The following is a 23,424-nucleotide window of genomic DNA, read 5'->3' as shown; positions in this document are numbered from 1 at the left end:
AGCCGTGGTGAGGCCACATTCAGGTTGGAGGAGCACCACCTTATATTCCATTTGGGTAGCTTTAACCTAATAGGACATCGAAAGGATGCAGAATAGGGCTGAGAAGTGGCAGATGGACTTCAACCCAGATAAGTGTGAAGCGGTTCATTTTGGTAGGTCCAACTTGAAGACAGGATTTAATATAAATGGTGTGACTCTTGGCAGTGTGGAGGATCTGAGAGATCTTGGGGTCCGCGCAGGTTGATAGTGTTGTTAAGAAGGCATATGGTGTGTTGGCATTCATCAACCGTGGGACTGAGTTCAAGAGTAGTTAGGCAATGTTACAGCTATATAAGACCTTGGTCAGACCCCACTTGGAGTACTGTGTTCAGTTCTGGTCATCTCACTACAGGAAGGATTCTATAGAGAGAGTGTAGAGGAGACTTATAAGGATATTGCCTGGATTGGAAGGCGTACCTTATGAGAATAGGTTGAGTGTACTTGGCCTTTTCTCCTTGGAGCGACGGAGGATGAGAGGTGACCTGATAGATGTATATAAGATGATAAGGAGCATTGATCGTGTGGATAGCCAGAGACTTTTTCCCAGACTGAAATGGCTAACACGAGGGGGCATAATTTTAAGGTGCTTGGAAATAGGTACCGAGGGGATGTCGGGGTAAGTTTTTCACACAGAGAGTGGTGGGTGCATGAAATGCACTGCTGGTGGTAGTGGTGGATGTGGATACAATAGAGTCTTTTAAGAGCCTCTTAGATAGGTACATGGAGCTTAGAAAAAAAGAGGGCTATGCGCTAGAGAAGTTCTAGGCAGTCTCTAGAGAAGGTTACATGGTTGGCACAACATTGTGGGCTGAAGGGCCTGTAATGTGCTATAAATTTCTATGTTCTATGTTCTAATAGCATGAATATTGATTTCTCAAACCTCCAGTAATTGCCCCCCTCTTCTTCACCATTCCCCATTCCTGTTCCCTCTCTCACCTTTTCTCTTCACCTGCGCATTATCTCACCCTTCCCTTTCTATGGTCTTTTATCATCTCCCATCAGATTTCTACTCCTCTAGCCCTTTATCTCTTTCACCTATCAATTTCCTGGCTCCTTACTTCACCACCCCCCTCTCAGCTTTATCTATCACCTGTCCCCTTGTACTACTTCCTCCCCTCCCTCCACCTTCTTCGTCTGACTTCTCCTCTTTCTTTCCAGTCCTGATAAAGGGTCTCAGCCCAAAATGTTGACTGTTTGCTCCTTTCCATAGATGCCCGTTGAGTTCCTACAGCATTTTGTGTGTTGTGCTTCGGAATGTATCTGAATTCATATTTGACTTTTGAAATCTGATTTAAAGATTTCCTAAGGTCAATGATTGTAAGAATCACAGTTTTATAAAACTAAGTTCAACCAAACATTTTTTTCCTGAAATGATTTCTATCATCAAAAATTATTCAGTTTCAAACATGTATGCTAAACTACCAAAGGTACACACTTGAAGTCAATGGGCTTTTACAAAAATGTGGACAGCCAATTTTGTGTTGATGATATTCAATGATACTTCCACATTTTTTTAAGAATTATTATTTGAATGGCTGATCAGTTTTGACAAACTTCTTGCAAACTTTGACCTTAGGAAATCTTTAAATTAGCTTTTTAATTTTGAGTATTGTAGTTCAGACGAAGACCCTGATGTAATGAAATCACTTGTTAGTAAGAATTTGATTATATGAAACAGCTGAATTAATGATAATGTTTGATATTGAATCATTTTTGGATTTATGATATTGGATAATCAGGGAGGCGTTATAAGTCTATCACCACCAGGCCTACACATCATCCCTGAAGCTTCTTTCCTGTAGCTATCCAGTTTTTCAACAAAACTCACTCAGTTGTTGTAAAATGCCGCAGGCCTGTTTCCCTTGTTTGATTGTGAGATAGGTGACAAGGCAGCAGCATGGCCTAGGTTGCAGCAAGGACCAGGCCTCAAGCTGCAGGTTTATCTGCTGCTGCAGTACAGGTGCGGAGACACCGGAAGCAGCGTAGCGTGGTGTCCATGCACATTTGGAGGCTGGCCTCTCCCATTGGTGCTGCCCTCCAGTGTTCAACTGGTGGAATAACAGGCTGGATTGCGAGGTGTCGTACCATCAATTTGCATGTAATTTAGAATCTTGGACTATACATGTGTTTTCCGCGTAACAATGTGTTTACTTTCTCTTGCTATTTTGAATGTATGTTATGCATGTTGGCCCCAGAGGAATGCTGTCTCATTCAACTGTATCCATGTAAGGTTTGAATCATAATTAAATATGATTTGATTTAAGGTGTAATACCCTAACTGTTCCTGCACAACATCTGTTCAATGGTCTTTCCTGCTCCCCTTGATTTGTTGATAATTATGGAGTCTGTTCATTTGTTGAAATTTATTTAAGTTTGATTATTGACATTTGCGCATGTGACCATTCTGCTAATTGTTGATTGCTCATGACAGAGCTATTGTCTTGTAAACTTTTGGTTGCTATTGTGTTGTCTGTTATGTTATTGTCCTGTGTTTTATGCTTGGCACCGAACCACAATCAATTCTGGTTTGTTTCACACACTGGCAATAATTCTGATTCTGAAATCTCCACATTTTTTTAAGACCCAGATTCCTTCAAATGTTTATCTCTGGTAGTTCAGTATTTGCTGTTCTAACAATCATATTTCAATGAGACTGAAAACAAAGTTCCTCACAAATATTTGATTTTTTAAATAAATTTGATGTCAAAATTCTGAGTGATTTCATTTCTTGGAACCACTGCATGTTGCCTGGTTGACACATGTTTAAATGATCAGGATTAAGTGGTACCTAATAAATAAGCATAGTTTGTGTGTGTCAGTTTAGCATAAGTGGAGGCTTTTAATTTAGTAGGGTGCTAATATTCACAGCCTGGTACAATTATATATTTTACCTTTAGTTTTAACCAGCGTACTAAGCTACAGCAACAACAGAAATGGGCATGAACAATCTGAGAAATGAAAAACAATATTCCTATTTTGGCTTGCTTGAATAAAATCTTTATGCACTTTTAGTGTGTAGCAATCACAAGTGTCCATTTCTTAGGAAAGGATAGATGATTCAATGTTTGGCACATAAAACCATCAATAAAGTACTTTTACTGGCTCTGTTGATGGGTCTTGGGACTGAAACGTCAGCTATATATTCCCTTCCACAGATGCTGCCTGACTTGATGAATTCCTGCAGCATTTTGTGTGTTGCTTGAAATTTCCATCATATATAGAATCTCTTTCTGTTGTGTATTTAATATTTAAGTAGTATTTGAGCAATCTTGTATATATAGGTTGAATAAGCATTCTTGTTCACTTCAATGATTCATTACATTCAAGATTCAAAGATTCAAAGAAAAAACTTTATTGTCATTCTAACCGTACATCAGCTCTGCAGGGCAGAATGAGACAGCGTTCCTCAGGAGCGGTGCAATCATAACATAACAAATGCCACACTAAATAATAAACATAACAATAAATAGTAAAACACAACAGCCACATGTCAATTAAAATCAAGTTATAAGTGTCCAGTGCAAGTTAAAAGTGTCCAAAGCAGAGTCAGGTGGAGCAGCTATTTAGCAGTCTGACTGCCTGTGGGAGGAAGCTGTTTAGTAGCCTTGTAGTTTTAGTTTTGATGCTCTTGTAACTTTTGCCTGATGGCAGAAGAACAAACAGTTCATGGAGAGGGTGTGAAGGGTCTTTTATGATGTACCATGTCTTCTGGAGACATCGACTCTGAAAGAGGTCTTGGACAGAAGGTAGGGAGACCCCAATAACCTTCTCTGCTCCCCTAACCACCCTCTGCAAGACTTTTTTGTGGACAGCACTGCAGCTGGAGTACCAGGTTGTGATGCAAAAGGTCAGCACACTCTCAACCACGCCTCTGTAGAATGTAGTTAAGATGTTAGTGGGGAGTGATGCTTGTTTAAGCTTCCTCAGAAAGTGCAATCTCTGCTGGGCCCGTTTCACAATCCCAGTGGTGTTCCTGGACCAGGTGAGATTGACCGAGATCTGCACCCCAGGGAACTTGATGTTTTCCACTCTCTCCACTGTGGAGCTGCTGATGCTGAGGGGTGTGTGCTCAGGCTGAGACCGTCTGAAATCAACGATCATCTCCTTGGTTTTGGTGACGTTAAGCATCAAGTTGTTATCCCTGCACCAGCTCTCTAGGTGTTTGACCTCCTCCCTGTACATTGTTTCATCATTTTTGCTGTATAGATATATGAATTGATCAGTAATGCTCAATTGACCTAATCAAAAAAGTGAACTATTGAAGTAGTACGAAGTTTGAATTTTGACAGGAAACACAGAGTAGGAATTAATGGATCTTTTCTTTAAGGTACTAGGTGATAGCACCACTTCTGTAGAAAATTTTGCTAAGAATAGTCATGGTCAAGATCTCCCATGTTATACAACACGGCACATGATGATGCTGATGACGAGATGATAACTGGTGGGTTCCACAGGAAGTGATGCTTGAGGCCCAATAATTTAGAATATTTTGGTGACAAAGTAGCATCGTGATTAACATATCCCTACTGCAGTGCCAGCAACCTGGATTCAATTTTTGTTTCTGTCTGTAAGGAGTTTGTACATTCTCCCCATGGCTGCATGGCCTTCCCTTGGGTCCTCTAGTTTCCTCCCATATTCAAAGACGTACAGGTAAGTAATTGGTCACATGAGCATAATTGAGTGCTGCGGGTTCGTAGGCCGGAAGGGCCTCTTACCATGCTGTACCTCCAAATAAAGGAAAAAAATATATGTTAATAATTTCAAGGAGGGCATTGAATAAAATATTAATATGTTTGCTGGAGTCAAGAAGTGACTTGTGAGGAATACAAAGAAGCCAACTGATAGAAGTTGAGTGGGTGGGGAAGTCGTGGTCAGATGCAGTGTAACATGGACAAATTTGAGTGATCCACCTGGTGACAGATTGGGAAATGTTAATGTGTGACTGGATCCAGGGCGTTTGTGAAAACGTGAACGTACACTAAACAGTTAATAAGACAAATGATACCGTATGTTGGACTGAGGATCAAGTTTCACAGCTCTCAGCAAACAGGGGAGGTGAGGAAAGATTTCCTTCATATAAAAAGTAGTGGAATTCTTTATACCACATAAAGAGCCAGGTACAGTTCTGTGCAAAAGTCTTAGGCACATATGTAGGTAGGATGCCTAAGAGTTTTGTACAGTACTGTATTTGTCAACATGGAGCAGAGAGCAAGTTCGTAAATCCAGCGGGCGCAAAGGATGTTGGAAAGGTGAGGATGCAGTTCCATGGTTGGAGTGTGACAGAGAAGGAGTGCTAGGGTGCGGGGGGTGGCGTATGTGCAGACACACCCAGCATTGAGACACCAGGCAAGGTTATTTGAGTCAAACAATTGGTGTATTGATCATTACAGAATGTCTCTGTGGTGCTTCTTGCTCTCTCCCATTTCCCTTCCCCTTTTCCCAAACATGATTCCTCCGTCCCTGCTCCCTTCGCACTGTCAGTCTACAGTAGAGACCCATATCAGAATCAGGTTAATCATCACTCATGTACGTCATGAAATTTGTTTATTTTTTTGTGATAGCTGTACAATGTAATGCATAAAATTACTGCAGTGTTGTGCAAAAGTCTGAGCTATATATTTGTGCCTATGACTTTTGCAGAGTACTGTAAGTGAATATGTTTAATAATATCATTATATTTCTCGGCACAAAAAGGCAAAGGGGTGAGAGTAAATATATGGTATTGAGATCAGCAATCATTGTTCTGAATGATGGAACAAGTTTACTGAGCCTACTCTCCACTCCTGATCGTTCCTACATTTTTATGTTTTTTTAAAGGTTCAAGGTACGTTTATTATCAAAGAATGCATAAATTATACAAACTTGTAATTTATTTTTAAGGACTCAGTCATAGAAATTTTCCATTAATGGGTACTGCAGAACATTTCCCATTTGATATACATTTGGTTCAGAAATTTCATGAATTAATTTCCTCATGGTTACAGTCTGCATGTTACAGGAATTAATTGTCTTGAGTTTGATTTGATTTATGATTTAGCCCTCTGAGTTAGTTCTAAATTCCTGAATTTGGCCTGTATCCCTCCAAGCCTTGCTCCTTGATGTGCCTATCCAAGTGCCTATTGAATGATATGATTATACCTGCCTCAACCTCTTCCTCTGCAGCTCATTCCATACACTCATTGCCTTCAGTGTGGAAAAATTTGCCTCTAAATGATATATCATTTTTCAGCATCGAATGCATTAAGTTACTCTATAACTCTCTGGTGTGGAGATCATCATCATCATTATGTGTCATGTTATATGTTGTGGGCGATCATGGTCTTATGACCATGATTGCTCTTGGCAAATTTTTCTACAGAAGTGGTTTGCCATTTCCTTCTGGGTAGTGTCTTTACAAAATGGGTGGTGGCCCCAACCATTTTCAATGCACTTCAGAGATTGCCTCTCTGGTGTCAGTCGTTTCATAACCAGGACATGTGTATGCACCAGTTGTTCATACGCCCATCCACCACCTACTCCCATGGACTCACATGGGGAACTAAGCAGGTTCTGCACCTTGTCCAAGGTTTGCTTCAGGCTAATGGAGACAAGGAGTGCCTTTGACAGAGAGGCATCTTCACCCGCCATTTGGAAAATTCCAAAGATTCTGAATGTCTGAGACAAGAAATACTTCCTCATCTTATATGGTTGACCCCTTATCATGAGATTATGTTCCCTATTGTAGGCAGCTATCCAAGAGAAACGTTGTCACAGCAGAGTTTGTGTACTATACTCCTGTAGACCCAATCTATTCATATTTTGTTTGTGGAATACCCCCTTATCCTTGGAATCCAACTGGGGAAAAAAAAAACTTTTGTTTAGTGGAAGTTTATAGGTTGTTTTCTATAAAGGTGTCTCCACAAGTAATTAGGAAAGGATCTACCTTTTGATGCAATGGTTACCAGGAATTCCTGTAGTTATTTACATTTGTAGCCAAGCTGCAAAGGGAAAAATACTTCAAGCATGTATTATGCCTGTGGTGCAATGTTGACTTTTTGATGACCAGTTTTTAATTTTGCATCATATTGTGTAATGCAGATTGAGCACCCCTTATCAGAAATTCCAAACTCTGAATACTTCCAAACTGGTGACGTAATGTCACAAATGGAAAATTCCACAAGCTTCTCAGGTGATGCTCAGGTCTCTGCGTACTGCAGACAGTTATGTGAAGTGATGTCACATACAGAATAAAAAGGTGATAATGAATAATAGAAAAACAGTGCATAAAGTGGAAAATGAAGATATCAGTCATGTACTGAAAGAGCGGATTCACCTGCTTTAGAGTGAACATGCACCGCTGAATGGTATGTTGCTCATGAAACAATCAAAGATCTGATACAACAAAATGAAAAGAAATGACCAAGATGGAGCAAAGAAATTCATTTTGTTTGCCAAGATCAGCGGTGATGAAAATCTAACACACTGAACGGCTGTATCAGCACATATAGAAAAATAGAAAACCTACAGCACAATACAGACCTCTCGGCCCACAAAGCTGTGCGGAGCACGTCCTTACCTTAGAAATTACCAAGGGTTACCCATAGCCCTCTATTTTTCTAAGATCCATGTACCTATCCAGGAGTCTCTTAAAACAGTGCTCCCCAACCACCGGGCCGTGGACCGGTACTGGGCCGCAAAGCATGTGCTATCGGCCCGCAAGGAAACAATATTAGTCAACTGCACCTTTCCTCATTCCCTGTCATGCACTGTTGAACTTGAACATAGGATTGCCAACTGTCCCGTATTTGCCGGGACATCCCGTATATTGGGCTAAATTGGTTTGTCCCATACGGGACCGCCCTTCTCTCGTATTTCCCCCGCTAAAGTAGAGCATTCCTATGAAACCTTTCGTGTCGAAATGGCATAAAGCGAAGAAGCAATTATGATTAATTTATATGGGAAAAATTTTTGAGCGTTCCCAGACCCAAAAAATAACCTACCAAATCATACCAAATAACACATAAAACCTAAAATAACACTAACATATAGTAAAAGCAGGAATGATATGATAAATACACAGCCTATATAAAGTAGAAATAATGTATGTACAGTGTAGTCGAGAAGATTAAGCCAAAACCAATTTGTGGGAAAAAAATCGGCAGGTACACGTCACGCATGCGCACACAGGTGCCCGCGCAAGGCTTCATGGTCATGGTAGTCTTTCTCGGGATAAACACAAATGTCCTGGGATTTGACTGCTACTTTTGTCCCTTATTTGGGAGTGAGAAAGTTGGCAACCCTAACTGTAAAAGACATGTTGAGGTGAGTTTAACCCTACTTGAACACCCCCCCACCCACTGGTTGGCCAGTCCACAAGAATATTGTCAATATTAAACCGGTCCGCGGTGCAAAAAAGGTTGGGGACCCCTGTCTTAAAAGACCCTATCATATCCACCTCCACCACCGTCGCCGGCAGCCCATTTCACGCACTCACCACTCTCTGCATAAAAAACTTACCCCTGACACCTCCTCTGTACCTACTTCCAAGCACCTTAAAACTGTGCCCTCTTGTGCTAGCCATTTCAGCCCTGGTAAAAAGCCTCTGATTATCCACACGATCAATGATCTCATCATCTTATACACCTCTATCAGGTCACCTGTCATCCTCCACCACTCCAAGGAGAAAAGGCCAAGTTCACTCAACCTGTTCTCATAAGGCACACTCCCCAATCCAGGCAACATCCTTGTAAGTCTCCTCTACACCCTTTCTATGGTTTCCACATCCTTCCTGTAGTGAGGCGACCAGAACTGAGCACAGTACTCCAACTGGGGACTGACCAGGGTCCTATATTGCTGCGTATGTGTGATGAACAAATGAAAGACAAAGACTGCTTACCAGTCACACAAGATGGCTATGCCAAACAGCCACTGACTCTCCACCTGTGTGGCTAAAGTAGTGATAGATTAGTTTTCTGACGATTCAATGTATAGTGTTTATTGTTTTATAAAATTATTAACATACTATATAAAACTACAAACGTTTGTACCTTCAGGGTATACATGTAAGCTGTATATGTAACGTAAATGGATTTCAGGTTTAGACTTGGGTAATATCCACAAGGTATCTCATTATATCGATGCAAATATTCCAAAATCCCCCAAAAATCTGAAATATCTCTGGCTGCAAACATTTTAGATAAGGGGTCCTCAACCTGTACTGAAAAAATTGGTATTCTTCCTTTGACAATTTATGTATACAGATAAATGGTTTCCGTATTGGAGAAATCCAAATATTGAATGATCACAATAAGTTAGTCTTGGCTGATACATTAAGCACTTTCTCTACATCCCTTGATAGTTAAGCAATTAAAAAATTTCTTTCTCAGATTTATAGTTACAGGCATCCGTTAGTCTTGCGAGACCATGGATCTGCACCTGGAAAGTCTTCACTCTCCAGGGCACAGGCCTGGGCAAGGTTGTATGGAAGACCAGCAGTTGCCCATGCTGCAAGTCTCCCCTCTCCCTGACACCAATGTTGTCCAAGGGAAGGGCATTAGGACCCATACAGCTTGGCACCAGTGTCGTCGCAGAACAATGTGTGATTAAGTGCCTTGCTCAAGGACACAACAAGTTCCCTCAGCTGGGGCTCGAACTCACGACCTTCAGGTAGCTAGTCCAATGCCTTAACCACTTGGCCACGTGCCCAAGTGGTTAAGGCATTGGACTAGCTACCTGAATTATAGTTATAAATTATAGTTAATAGTTTGCCAAATATTAATTGTTATTTTCAGATGAGAATTCAAAGTTTCTAACTACCTTTGTCTATAAAGTTCCTAACTTTCAAACAACTAACTTACTTACTGGCCGTTATGCTCTGGTGTTTAGGACAGCGATGAAGGTCCTCCTTCTCTGCCTGTCTTTGGCCAAAGGTTTACTGCTTCATCAAGCACCTCTGCTCCATCTGCCAAAACTGTCCATCCATGGCCATCTTCTCTAATGTGCTCCAGGTGTAGTTCAGGGTCCTCATTTCTACCTCTACAGTACGGCACCAAGTTGTCTTTGGGCTTATGTATTTCCTCCGCCCTTCGGGAGTCCAATGAAATGATGTCTTGATGATGGATTTGGGGTCTCTTCTCACCACATGCTCAATCCATCTCCAACATTTCTTCATGCAAGGGATGACTAGACTTTCCACTTGGTCATGGGCTCTCCAACCATCAAAATGGTGATTCAGGTATTAGGAAAAGTACATCATTAACTATTTTGATAATTCCTGTTTGTGGATCTTCAAGTCACATTGAACTTCTGTTGCTTCTTGCTATTTAAAAAGCAGCCTACTTTTTTCCTAAAATAGCTGACCTCAAATCTTGCATTGTAATTAAATAAATATGGCTTTGCCCATCTCCTCAATCCATTCCTAATTCTTTCTAATTTAATGCCTCCCTCTAGGCAGTGTACAATGTTGCCAGTTTTCATGTTGTTGGTGAACTTGGTCACATGGTTTTCAATCCTATTCATTTATAGATGCAGTTTTGGCCTTAACACAGACCCTTGAAGGACACCGTTTGCACCGTTCTGTTGATTTGCGATCCCATTCAGCATCACCCTGCTTAGTTTTCTGGTCTGCACTCTGATGCTTGTTACACCACTGGATTTAGGGTACTAGTGAAGGCCCTCAATCTCTGGCAGTGTTCAGGGGTTCCTTCAGCGTTTCTGGTTCGTTTCACTGCTGTCAGTCATGCAGTTTCAGGATAGAGACTCAGGAGTACCATCACACTCTGATGTACTTCATGTAGAAGGATTCTTCATTGCTGTTTCCATAACAATTTGGTTTAACTAGTCAGGGTTTTTAGCCCAGAGTTGAACCCCTAGCCTGGAGGACAGGTGGACCACCATTAAGTCTGGCCTCTACTCTATGTGTTTGGCATGGGTGACCTACCAAGAGTCAAAGAAAAAAGTCCTGACTCCAGCCAGCATGGCTCTCTGGGTCATTCAGGCATGTAAGCTTCCAAGCCCTATGAAAAGGTTGTGGTTCTCTTGGAGGTTAATCTTCTGGAGCTCAGCTAATATTTTAATAAGGGTGGAAAAAATGATCAGCACCCCAAATTTTGAAGTTATCAAAAAGACTCATTGTTTGGGATAATTCTCAAAATCAATTTCTATTTTTGATAATCGGTTTAGTTGGATATGTTATGGATCAAACTAATCAGGAGGTATTTGTGCAAAACTAGATTAAGAGAGGAAGATGAGTGTGTGCATGCCTATTTAAAATGGAGACAGAGAGAGCATAATCGTGTTGAAGGAGGTTTCTTCAACCCAATCTGAACTTGCTGAACACCAAAATTTTTGTGTTGTATAGGATGAATGCAGCAGTAGAGTTTAAGAGTTCATGAGATAAGAAGCGTGTTCACAGGTCGATAAATTCTAAATAGATCACTTTTGTGGATTTGGGAAAATATTGACTTCAGCTTTTCGTCATATTTGATGAAAACTTGTATTTAAAGCTGTTCTTGTTTTATTTGGACATGGAAGTAATAACGCTGTGAGAAAGTAGTTCTTAAAATCAAAATTCTTTCAAGTTATTCCTCTTTAAAATATCAATTGGTTGAGGGTGGGGCGATTATGTTATCAGGGATTAAGTGAAAGAAACATGTTAATCTGTACAGAAAATTGCTGTGCTGGTATGCCATGTCTCAGTTCTAAATTTGTTGTAAAATCTAGATTAGTCTGGAAAACTAATAAATGTTAAAAAGGCTGACACATCTTCAAAAACCACAACCGCTAAAAATCCATCTGTATTAAACCCTATGATGCATGAAAACAGCAATTATGCTAAAAGTACCGTGGGATGAAGTCTTCTAATTTAATTGCATACCCAGCATACTTTCATAGGAAACAAAACATTGTTAAAACTGAGGAAGGAATATTATTGTACAAAGTGCAAAGTTGAGTTTCTGGGAGATGAGAGGGGTCTTCTCAGAGGTCAGTGAGTTCCTTGATTTCCCAAAATGTTAGAATTATAATTAAGGTAACCATTACATTCTCCTTTATCTTAATTAGGAAAAATGTATGTCGACATAAGCACAGCAATATTCTCCTCATATTTTAGTAAATATATTTTGTTTTGCTTACCTAATATTTATATTAGGATCTATTATACTAAAAAACCAAAGAACCTAATATTTTTTTGATTTTGGTGTTGAGCCGTTTTGGTTTGGTGTAGCTGTGATATAAAGCTTGTTTATACACCCTCACATAAAGCAGTAACACACACAAAAGTTGCTGGTGAACGCAGCAGGCCAGGCAGCATCTATAGGAAGAGGTGCAGTCGACGTTTCAGGCCGAGACCCTTCGTCAGGACTAACTGAAGGAAGAGTGAGTAAGGGATTTGAAAGTTAGAGGGGGAGGGGGAGATCCAAAATGATAGGAGAAGACAGGATGGGGGGATGGAGCCAAGAGCTGGACAGGTGATAGGCAAAAGGGATACGAGAGGATCATGGGACAGGAGGTCCGGGAAGAAAGACAAGGGGTGGGGGGGACCCAGAGGATGGGCAAGAGGTATATTCAGAGGGACAGAGGGAGAAAAAGGAGAGTGAGAGAAAGAATGTGTGCACAAAAATAAGTAACAGATGGGGCACGAGGGGGAGGTGGGGAACCAGCGGAAGTCAGAGAAGTCGATGTTCATGCCATCAGGTTGGAGGCTACCCAGACGGAATATAAGGTGTTGTTCCTCCAGCCTGAGTCATCAATGCACGTTATGTTTCATGATGGTCTTTCCTTCTGTACTTTTGTAAGATGACGACTATAAATCTTTTGAAGTTGAACCCATTTATAGTGGAAACCCTTGTCATAAGGAAAATATTATTCTAATTAATTGTTCATGGAAAGCAAATACCATGAACATTTAGATAATGAATACATGTTTTAAATCTTTTAATGCTTTCATCTGCAAAAGTTTTAATTATTTTTATGTCCTGTTATTTAAGGGAAGTTGTGAAATATTTAATGCTGGGAAAAATTCTCACTGTAATCTTGAATTTTTTTAAGCCTTTATCGTAAATAATGCAGTTAAATTCATCTTTGCTTTCAAATCCCTCCATGATACGATGGCTGTCCATTATGTCCAGCTCTAAATTCTCATGGATACAGTATTTCCAATTCTAAACTTTTGACCATCTTCTATTTACATTACAACAAGTGAGGACAAAGGAAGTCAGTGAAAAGAAAGACCATCATCTGCAGAAGTTGTACTGCAAGTCATGTACTAGTTCCTTATTGCTGTGCTTATACTTCAGAGCTCCTTACATAATAGGGTGTCATGGTACATTACTGGTTCAATTCCTTTTGCCATGTGTAAGGAGTTGGTACGTTCTCCCGATGACCACGTGGATTTCCTCCAGGTGCTCTGGTTTCCACCCACGGTCCAAAGATGAACTGGTTAGTTGGTCGTTGTAGATTGTCCCATGATCAGGCTCCAATTAAATTGGGAGTTGCTGAGTGACGTTGTTTGAAGTGCCGTCTCTGCACTGTATCTCAATAAATAAATCATCATTGCAGGAATGCAATCAAATTATACTGGTTCAGGCAGTTCACCACAATCGTAAAAACACTTAGAGATGGCGAATAAATGCTGAAACCAGCACTCTGTGTCTAAAATATCCTTCATCATGCAGCTGCCCAGAGCTTCCCCACTTCTTAAAATTTGCCATCCTACCATGGATAATATTGTCTTGCATAGCTGAGCTTTTATATTGTGCTTATTTGATGGTTTTGTTAAATTCCTTCATGTTTTTTTCAATATTAAAAGAGTAATATGAGCATAGTTTGTTATTGTTTGAAACTCATTTCAAAAGTAGGAGTTTGATTGCCCGTATAACTTCCTTATACTCTAAATCTTTTCTCATGTTACTCTGTTAATAGTTTCTGGTCTGCCTCGTATTATTACCTTCTTTGCTTTTTAAAAAAATTTTTTTTTGCTGAAAACAAATAAATAGATTTCTTTTTGGATCTATTATTTTGTGGACTAAGTGACAGAGTATCCTGCCGCATGGATTTTGAATAAGTGAATGCTGTCGTTTCATATTCTATGTGTTTTCTGATGCTTTTTGCCGTTTGTACAGTTTGTTCTTTTATCGTGCGTTGGGTGTTAGATGATTTCCTGAATCGGTTTCCATGGTGTTTCTTTGTTTCATGGCTGCCTGGAAGAGGGCAATAAATCTCAGAGCTGTATTCTGTAAACATGCTGTTACGTACCCCGTAACTGGGTTGCCAAACCAGCAGAAATGGATCACTCAGTTGGAGTCTGGAGTACTAGAACTAAGAAAGTTTTATTAAAGAAACAAGCAACACAGTAATCAAAAGGATAATAAATGCAACAGTTCAGTGATGATAAACACACATGTGCACAGCATTAAGATAACAGCATCAATCAAGCTCTATCATTGTCTAGGGGTAAATGACCAATTTCAAAATGACTCAAAGTTCAGTCCAGTTAGTAGTTCAGTTCGCAGTAATCGTTGCCATGGCGATGGACAAGGTGGGGGGAAGAGAGAGATAGAATAGGAACAACTGATCATTCAGAACACTGCTTCACTCACAGACCGGCGGGATGGCTCATAAGCAACTTTTGGGCGGGTCCTTGGTGATGTCACCTGAGGTCACCGACTGTGACCCCTCCTCCAGATGCGGTCGATCCTCTGCAGTGAACCCGGCACCCAGGCAAGGGCGGACACACACCGGGTTCCCGCTGATCGTACCTTTCCACCCTTGTCGTTGTCTGGTACTTCTCACCCACTCGTGAGAAGCGCACCGCTTCCAGGGTCTCGTTACCTCGGGTGGCGTGTGTGCTGCCTTAGCGAACCTGTCCCTTTTTATCCCCCTGCTGGGGTATCGCCTGTCCATCACTTCAAACAGTTCAGGGTTCAAAGGGGGGAGCCGCTCCAGACAGCTCTCTCTCCCACGTCCCTTCATTACACATCTCCAGACGCTGCTCCATTGTTCCTTATCTCTCCTTCCCCTGAGGGCAGGTGGCAGACCAACTGCTGATGCCACCGATGCTAGCCCAGGCCAGCAAACATCTTAATTTTATGTGTATTCTCGTAACAATGCTTTGATAATAAATGTTCTTTGAAACTTTTGACTCTTTATATTTTTGTTTTGATGTCCAAGAATGGCCAATATATGACGAGCAGTCTGGCAACCATTGTCATGAACCTTGCAGTGGGAAGTGCCCCTTTCATCTATTTCATTTTCCATCTTTCTGCTGTAAAAGTGCAAATTATGTAAGCCCAGTTTTATTATGTTTCAAGTTTCTTGATGACCAAGTGAGCTCCTTCAAATTGGTTTTTATTCAAGCACATACGTGCTGAAAGCACATTGCGTAATTAAATTAAAAGATGTCATCTTCACTTGCATGGCATGTGACAGTACAGTATTGATCTAGTATGTGTTCAGGGCCTAATTGGTGAACAAAATGGTTTCAAATTTTTTTTTTGGTGTGTGCATGCATGCGTGCGCGTCTGCATCCATGAGTGTGCGATGTTGGCAGGATGATGTCTTTTTCATGCCTTTTACAAGGCGCGGAGCGAGAGAGAGAGACTGTGTGACACGCCACTCCTCTCACAGACATTTCGCAGTATTTTTCCCTTTATTTTACAAGGTTGCGTTGCGATCTCGACACAACCCGGCACAGATGGAAAGCGTACCTGGGAGCGGATCCAACCAGGTTCGAACCCGGGAACCTCCGTTCCAGAGTCCGGTACTGATATCATTGCGCCACCAGCCGACCCCTCAAAATATTTTTCAAACTTCAGTTGGGAACTAAGGATAAACCTTTGCAAACAGGTCAGGCAGCATCTAAGGAAATGAATGACCAGTCGATGTTTCGGGCTGAGACCCTTCTTCAGGACTGGAAAGGAAGGGGGAAGATGCCAGAATAAAAAAGTGAGGGGGTGGAGGGGAAGGGGCCTAGCTGAAAGATGATAGGTGAAGCCAAGTGGTGGGAAAGGTCAAGAGCTGAAGAAGAAGGAACATGATATGAGAGGAGTGTGGACCATAGGAGAAAGGGAAAGAGGAGGGGCACGAGGGGGAGGTGATAGGCAGATGAGAAGAGGTAAGAGGCCAGAGTGCGGAATAGAAGAGAGAAGGATGAGGGAATTTTTTTTAGCGAATGGAGAAATCAATATTCATGCCATCAAGTTCGAGGATACTCAGGCAGAATGTAAGGGGTTGCTCTTCTACCTGAGGGTGGCCTGATCTTGACACAAGAGGAGGCTATGGGCCGACATGTTGGAATGGGAATTGGAATTGGAATTAAAACGTTTGGCCACCGGGAAGTTCCAGTTTTGGCAGAAGGAGCAGAGGTGCTCGATGAAGCGGTAAACCTATGACCTTTCTCAAAAATTGAAAGTACACTGGTACACTGGTGTCATCAGAATGAGTGTGGTCAAAGTCAGTCACCAGAGAAAGATACCCATATTTAAAAAGTGCAGCTGTAATTTTTATTTAGCATCTCATAGCAAGATTCTGCCGTGGAGGCAATAATAAAAGCAGTGAATGCTGTGAACATGCATTGCCATTTTTAAATCCCATGTTGGTTTTCATTTGTTTTAGAATAAATATACCCCATACTGCTTTGTTTGCATTGATTTTGATGTTTGCAAATTGCACTGATATTGGTGCTCAATGTGAAGAAGATAGGACCTAAGATTAAGCCATGGTATTGACTCATTGTGCTTCAGAAGAGACATCAATTGATTTCTTTTAAATTGTTTAATGTTTTGCTTAAAAAAGTAGAGGATGTAGTTTCAGATAAAGATGTTGAGTATTTGCCCATTGTGAATGGTTTGATACGATTTCTGGTCATCTTGTCATTCACTGAAGCAAATGACTATGTGGTGAAAAAGGCAAAACAGCACCTCCTTCACCCCAGACGGTTGAAGAAGTTTGGTATGGGCCCCCAATCCCAAGAACTTTCTACAGGGGCACAGTTGAGAGCATCTTGACTGACTGTATCATTGCCTGGTATGGGAACTGTACCTCCCTTAATCGCAGAATTCTGCAGAGAGTGATGCAGACAGCCCAGCACATCTGTAGTTGTGAACTTCCCTTGATTCAGGACATTTACAAAGACAGGTGTGAAAATAGAGCCCGAAGGATCATTGGGGACCTGAGACACCCCAGCCACAAACTGTTCCAGCTGTTACCATCCGGGAAATGGTACCACAGCATAAAAGCCTTTTTCCACCAGGCCATCAGACTGATTAAATCACACTGATTTGAGTGTATTTCTATGTTACATTGACTGTTCTATTTATTATAACTTATTATAAATTACTATGATTGCACATTGCACATTTGGATGGAGACATAACATTAAGATTTTTACTCCTCATGTATGTGAAGGATGTAAAAAATAAAGTCAATTCAATTCAATTTAATCAGAATTTGCAAATGTAATGAACATTTGCAATCAAAAAATAGGTGTCTGCTTAGAAATAAGAGCCCTGCTGAAGGGTTTTGGCCCAAAACATCGACTGTACTTTTTTCCACAGATGCTGCCTGGCCCGCTGAGTTCCTCCAGCATTTTGTATGTGATATCTGCTTAGTATCAATTTTTTTTTTATTGAGACACAGCACAGAATAGACCCTTCAGGCCACACTGCCCAGCAATCCCCGATTTAATTCCAGCCTAATCACGGGACAATCTACAATGATCAATTAACCTACCAATCGGTACGTCTTTGGACTGTGGGAGGAAACCGGAACACCTGGAGGAAACTTATGTGGTTACGGGGAGAATGTACAAACATGTTACAGGCAGTGGCGGGAATTGAACAATGGTCACTGGAACTATAAAGCATCGTGCTAACCATTACCCTATCGTACCACTATAAGATATAGAAGTAGAATATTTCAAACCAAACTATATATTTTTTTAAATGAAAAATGTAATGTAATTAAGATTAGGTGTTCTAACTTATAAAGAGTTAAAATGATTACTCTGTCCTCTTTGCACCTTGGTGTAGGCATTACTCCGACAATGCTATTTGAAATTACTTATATGTACACAATTGTTATTCAGGAATTTATGCGGGGCCAAATTTCTTGCCTTTTATGCTACAGTAATTTGCAAGACAAATCATCAGAGAAACTATGGAGCAGGGGTTCCCAAACTTTTTAATGTCGAGGACCCCTACCATTAACCGAGTGGTCCGTAGACACCAGGTTTGGAACTCCTGCAGTGGAGGAAAGTATTTGGGGTGTTTGAGCTAGGTAGCATATTTTCCTTTCACTGAATCTCTTGAATCTCAGTTAGAGTTGGATTGATAAAAATCTGTCTCTACCCAGAGTGCAGTAGCTTAAAACAGTTTGAAAGTATCCTTCTCAGTTGCCAAGTCTATTTTCACTTGATTTTGTTCTGAGGTTGATGGCGCACAGGTTGGCAAACAAATTTATTGTTCGAGTACTTTAAGTACTTTACCCTAACCAGCACAATCTGGTTACCACCTTGTGCTGAACCAGATTCATGCATGTTGTGTGTTATACTTTGTAGGGAATAACAAACTTTTTGAAGAATGCAATTGTAATATCCAGTTCAGAATATGGGCCTATTCCAGATGTTCCAACTTTGATTACAGGTTTGACTGGAAAACATTCAGTATTAAATGAATGTTGGTATTCAGTTTTTGAAAAGCCAGGAATACCCATTAGTTCTTAATTTTTTACAACAGTTAATTTTAAATAACAACTTGAAATTCCTTGGTGTTATTATTTTGGGTTAGGATCAAATTGAAGAGGTAGCAATATGTTCAATTATGGCTGTCATCTAGATGCTATTATTTGTGGAGGACCTGCCCTGAGTCCAGCACATAAGTGCAATTACAAAGAAAGCACGACAGCGCCTCCACTTCCTTAGGAGCTTTCAAAGATTCGACATGACGTCTAAAGTGTTGACAAACTTCTAGAGACGTGTAGTGGAGAGTATATTGACTGGTTGCATCACAGCCTGATATGAAAACACGAATGCCCTTAAACAGAAAATTCTACAAAAAGTAGAATTAGCCCAGTCCATCATGGATAAAGCTCTCCCCACCATTAAGCACATGTTGTCCAAGGATCATCAGGGACCGCCACCACCCAGGCCATGCTGTCTTCTCACTGCTGCTATCAGGAAGAAGATACAGAAGCCTCAGGACTCATACCATCAGGTTCAGGAACAGTTATTACCCCTGAACCATCAGGCTCTTGAACCAAAGGGGTTAACTTCACTCAGTTTCACTCACACCAACACTGAATTGTTCCAACAACCTATGGATTCACTTTCAAGGACTCTTCACCTCATGTTCTCGATATTTATTGCTTATTTGTTTGTTTATTTATTTATTATTTATTTTTTTATTTCCAAAGTTTGTTGTCTTTTGCACATTGGTTGAATGCGCAAGTTGGTCCGGTCTTTGATTCATTCTATTATGGATGAATATGATGATATAAATGAACTTTTATAATAAATTTACTTTGAACATGGTGGATAATGGGAGTTTTGACTATAGGTTAATAAATGGCATTGGTCACCATCAGGTCATCTAAGAGGGGGCAGTAGAATTGCAAACTTTCTTCTGTACATGGACACCCATTGATGGTTAAATAAACGTGTTGCCCACCCTTATTTATTGGTGCGAGCAAATACAGAATATCCTGCTGCATTCCCAGACCAAAGTCTAAGGCTGTATCTTTGCAAGTTTCACTTCATGTTCAACTCAGACTGAAGTGTTAAATTCGTTGGAATTGAAATTTGTACCAATAAAGAGTTCAAAGATGAGTTATCAATAATGTTGAATCTTACTTAATTGCCACTTAAGTTGAAGAATCACAGCCTTGATTTGTCAGTTACTTCTGTTGTTGCATATAATCAACAATTTCATTTGTTATTTCTTCTCATTTTAGGGATTTTGCCAACAAAGGTTTTGTTCCCATTCCACCTCAAGATTCTAATCTCAAGTTCTACACTTCGCTGGTAATATTTTCCACTCATGTTTTAATATCTTGGTCTTGATTAATTACATATATCTTTGTAGACTAATAGGTCTCAGTTCCTGCCCAAATAAGGTCAAGTGCTGCTTCAGTAATTTAATCGGCTTGGTAATATCTGCCCATGAAGTTTGGAAAAAACTGTTCTGGAAACGTGCCTAGGAGCCTTTTTCCATGATGACTTTAGACAGCCACAGCTGTATTTCTTGTAAATTTGGTATAAGTATCAACAAATACCATTACATGTAAAACAAAGCAAGTGCAGATTTAGCTTGGGCACATAAATAGCCGTGTTACAACAGAACTGGGTTAGTTCTAAGATTGTTATTAGTTTTTCTTTTGCTACTGCTTTGATCTTAAAATCCAAATTTATCCTAAGCCATCTTAAGGTCAGATTCTGATTTAACTCATTCAAGAAGCGTACTGATTTATTTTCTGTTTAAATATAATTTGGTGTATGCTAATTGTTCTGTCGTTATTATATTTAATGGACATGAAGTAGCAGGCAAAATTAGTTAATTCACTTTAACCACTAATATCAAAGGTAGATAGGGTCATAAAGGAAGCTTTTGGCACATCGGCTTTCATAAATCAAAGTACTGAGTACAGGAGATAGGATGTCATGTTGAAGTTGTATAAGACATTGGTGAGGGCTAATTTGGAGTATTGTGTGCAGTTTTGGTCACCTTCCTACAGGAAAGATGTAAATAAAGCTGAAAGAGAAGAGAGGAAATTTACAAGGATGTTGCCAGATCTGAAGGACCTGAGTTATATGGAAAGATTGAATAGAGTCAGACTTTATTCCTTGGAATATAGAAGATTGAGGGGAGATTTGATAGAAGTATACAAAGTTATGAGGGGTATAGATTGAGTAAATGCAAGCAGGCTTTTTCTACTGAGGTTGGCTGGAGGTCAAGGGTTAAGGGTGAAAAGCGAAAAGTTTAAGGGGAACATGCGGGAAAACTTCTTCACTTAGAGGGTCGTGAGAGTGTGGAATGAGCTGCCAGTGTAAGTAGTGCATGCAACCTTGATTTTAACATTTAAGAGAAGTTTGGATAAGTACATGGATGATAGGGGAATATGGGGCTATGGTTCTGGTACAGCTCGATGGGAGTAGGCAGTTGACATGGCTCAGCTTGGACGAGATGTGTCTATGACTCTGTGACTAAAAGCATATTAGTCAGCTAACTTTTATCCTGAGGTCACATTATAGTTATGTAAGAGAATGCTTATTGACCTGGAAGCTAACACACTGGTTATAATATATATATATATTATATATATAATTCACGTTTTAATGTAGTGCTAGGTTTGAATATTATAAAAATAGGAATACTATGAATGATTGAGACAATATATAGTTTCACATATCTTTTAACTATGAAATATGTTAACAGGGCCCTTTGATCCCTCAGAGTTTCTGCACGAATTGATAGGGTGGTTAAGAAAGAATTTGGTGTGTTGGCCTTTATCAGTCTGCATTCAAGAGCTACAAGGTAATATTGCAGCTGTATAAAACTCTGTTGTACTACATTTGGACTATTTTGTTCAGTTCTGGTCCTCTCATTGTAGGCAGAATGTGAAAGCTTCAAAGATGGTGTAGAGGAGATTTACCAGGATGCTTCCCAAGTCACAGAGCATGTCTTATGAAGATAGGTTGAGCGAGCTAGGGCCTTTCTCTTTGGAGTGAAGGAATATGCGAAGTGACTTGATGGAGTTGTGCAATATGATGAGAGGCATAGATCAAGTGGATGGTCAGAGACATTTCCCCCAGGTGGTAAGGACTAATACAAAGGGACATAATATTTAGGTGATTAGAGGAAAGTCAGAGGTAATTTTCACGCAAAGAGTAATGGGTGCTTGGAACACACTGCCAGGGATGGTGGTAGAGACACAAAGATTAGGGACATTTAAGATAGATACATTGTTAAAAAAAAATGGGGGCACTATGTAGGAGGGAAGGGTTAGATTGATTTTAGAGTAGGTTACAACGTCAGCACAACATCGTGGGCCAAAGTTCCTGCACAGTGCTGTACTGTTTTATGTTCTGTATGATATCCATGAACCAACTTCCACCTTTGTGACAAAAATTATTTGAAAATTTGTTCTGTGTTTTTTGAAAGGAGACACTATACATATGTTAAACTACAAGAATACTCTTTCTGTGCATTTTCAAAGGAGACACTACACATGTTAAACCACAAGAAAACACAATAAAAACTAGCACAGATGCAATACAGAAAAAAAACAACTGTCTACAGTAGTAGCATTATAGAAATCAAAGTAATATTTATCATCCACTAAATAAGGCAATCTTTGCGATGTCAGAGGGGAGCCACAGATCCGAAGGTCTTCTCACAGCCTATTTTCTCTTTCTCTCTCTCTCTCTCTCCAACACACACACTCTTCCTCTCTCTAACTCTCTATCTCTCTCTAATTCTTTCTCTATCACTCTTTCTTTTTCTCTCTTTCTCGCTCTCTCTAAGTCTGATTCGACATACTTGACTCTATCTTCTCACTATCTTCTCAGCATTAGCACGGGCTGCTACCTAGCATAATATAAAACTCTCAACCTCCAGCCCAGATGAATCCATTTCACAACATGTTCCACTATTATGGCTAGACTTGCACTTCCTTGACTTTCTCAAAACATTGCTGGTTCTCTTGTACTTTCTCAAAACAGTCCCACTCCAAGCTAATTGCATTTTGTCTTACAGACTTCCATTTTATTTTGGCATATATTAAGGAAGAATCACATTTAACTCTTTCCTTACACCCCACCCCTTGATTCCTCATTGGTACATATACAAAAATTATACTAAATACAAGTTATCTGGAATTATTATAATATAATTTTTTGAGCAGTGAGATTATAATACAGATTACAAATAAGCAATAAACTAAAACAGACTGCACTATAACCACAACTAATATTATAATTAGTTCATGTCCACTATTTATTTCTCAGTCCCATGCTTTATCTTGAATAATGCAAACCCAATCATAATTAATCACAGTTAAATCTCATAGATTTGTGTGTTGTATCAGAGGATGTTTTCTATAGTGGATCTTTGTGTGTTATTTCCGCCCATTCAGACGGTGTTCTTTACTCAGGGGAAGGTCCACGGTGTTGACAAAATTAATTCCAGGGAGAAAATGGAGTATCTGTTATTATCAGTCTTACGAAGAGTTAAATCATTCTCATTTGGTCAATTTTTCTCTAAGTAAACTAAATGGTCTTTCCCCTGTATTGATGCCATCTCCGTTTGTTACAATCTTACCCCCTTGCAAGCCGAAGAATTGGGAGTGTGCATTTATACTTTTCCTCCAACTGTGGGAGCCCTTTCTTTGGTGCCTATTTCTTCTTTTGGTCCTGGG

The 23,424-nt window shown here is 40.1% G+C and overlaps 1 protein-coding gene across 11 annotated transcripts in view; it reads left to right on the top strand.

The window, feature by feature from the left end:
• Positions 1–23,424, top strand: part of atp2b2 (ATPase plasma membrane Ca2+ transporting 2) — a 927,552-nt gene that overhangs the window by 185,790 nt on the left and 718,338 nt on the right. For 10 of the 11 annotated variants that reach the window (XM_063068192.1, XM_063068182.1, XM_063068188.1 and 7 more), the window contains one exon: positions 19,963–20,032. The exons of the other annotated variant lie outside the window; for it this stretch is intronic. The gene's annotated coding sequence lies outside the window, so the exon portion shown is untranslated. The remainder of the gene's footprint in view (positions 1–19,962; positions 20,033–23,424) is intronic. 11 annotated transcript variants of the gene reach the window in all.

This window comes from Mobula hypostoma, chromosome 15 (assembly GCF_963921235.1).
Source record: "Mobula hypostoma chromosome 15, sMobHyp1.1, whole genome shotgun sequence".
Lineage (NCBI taxonomy): Eukaryota > Metazoa > Chordata > Chondrichthyes > Myliobatiformes > Myliobatidae > Mobula > Mobula hypostoma.
This window is presented reverse-complemented; position numbering and strand designations above follow the sequence as displayed.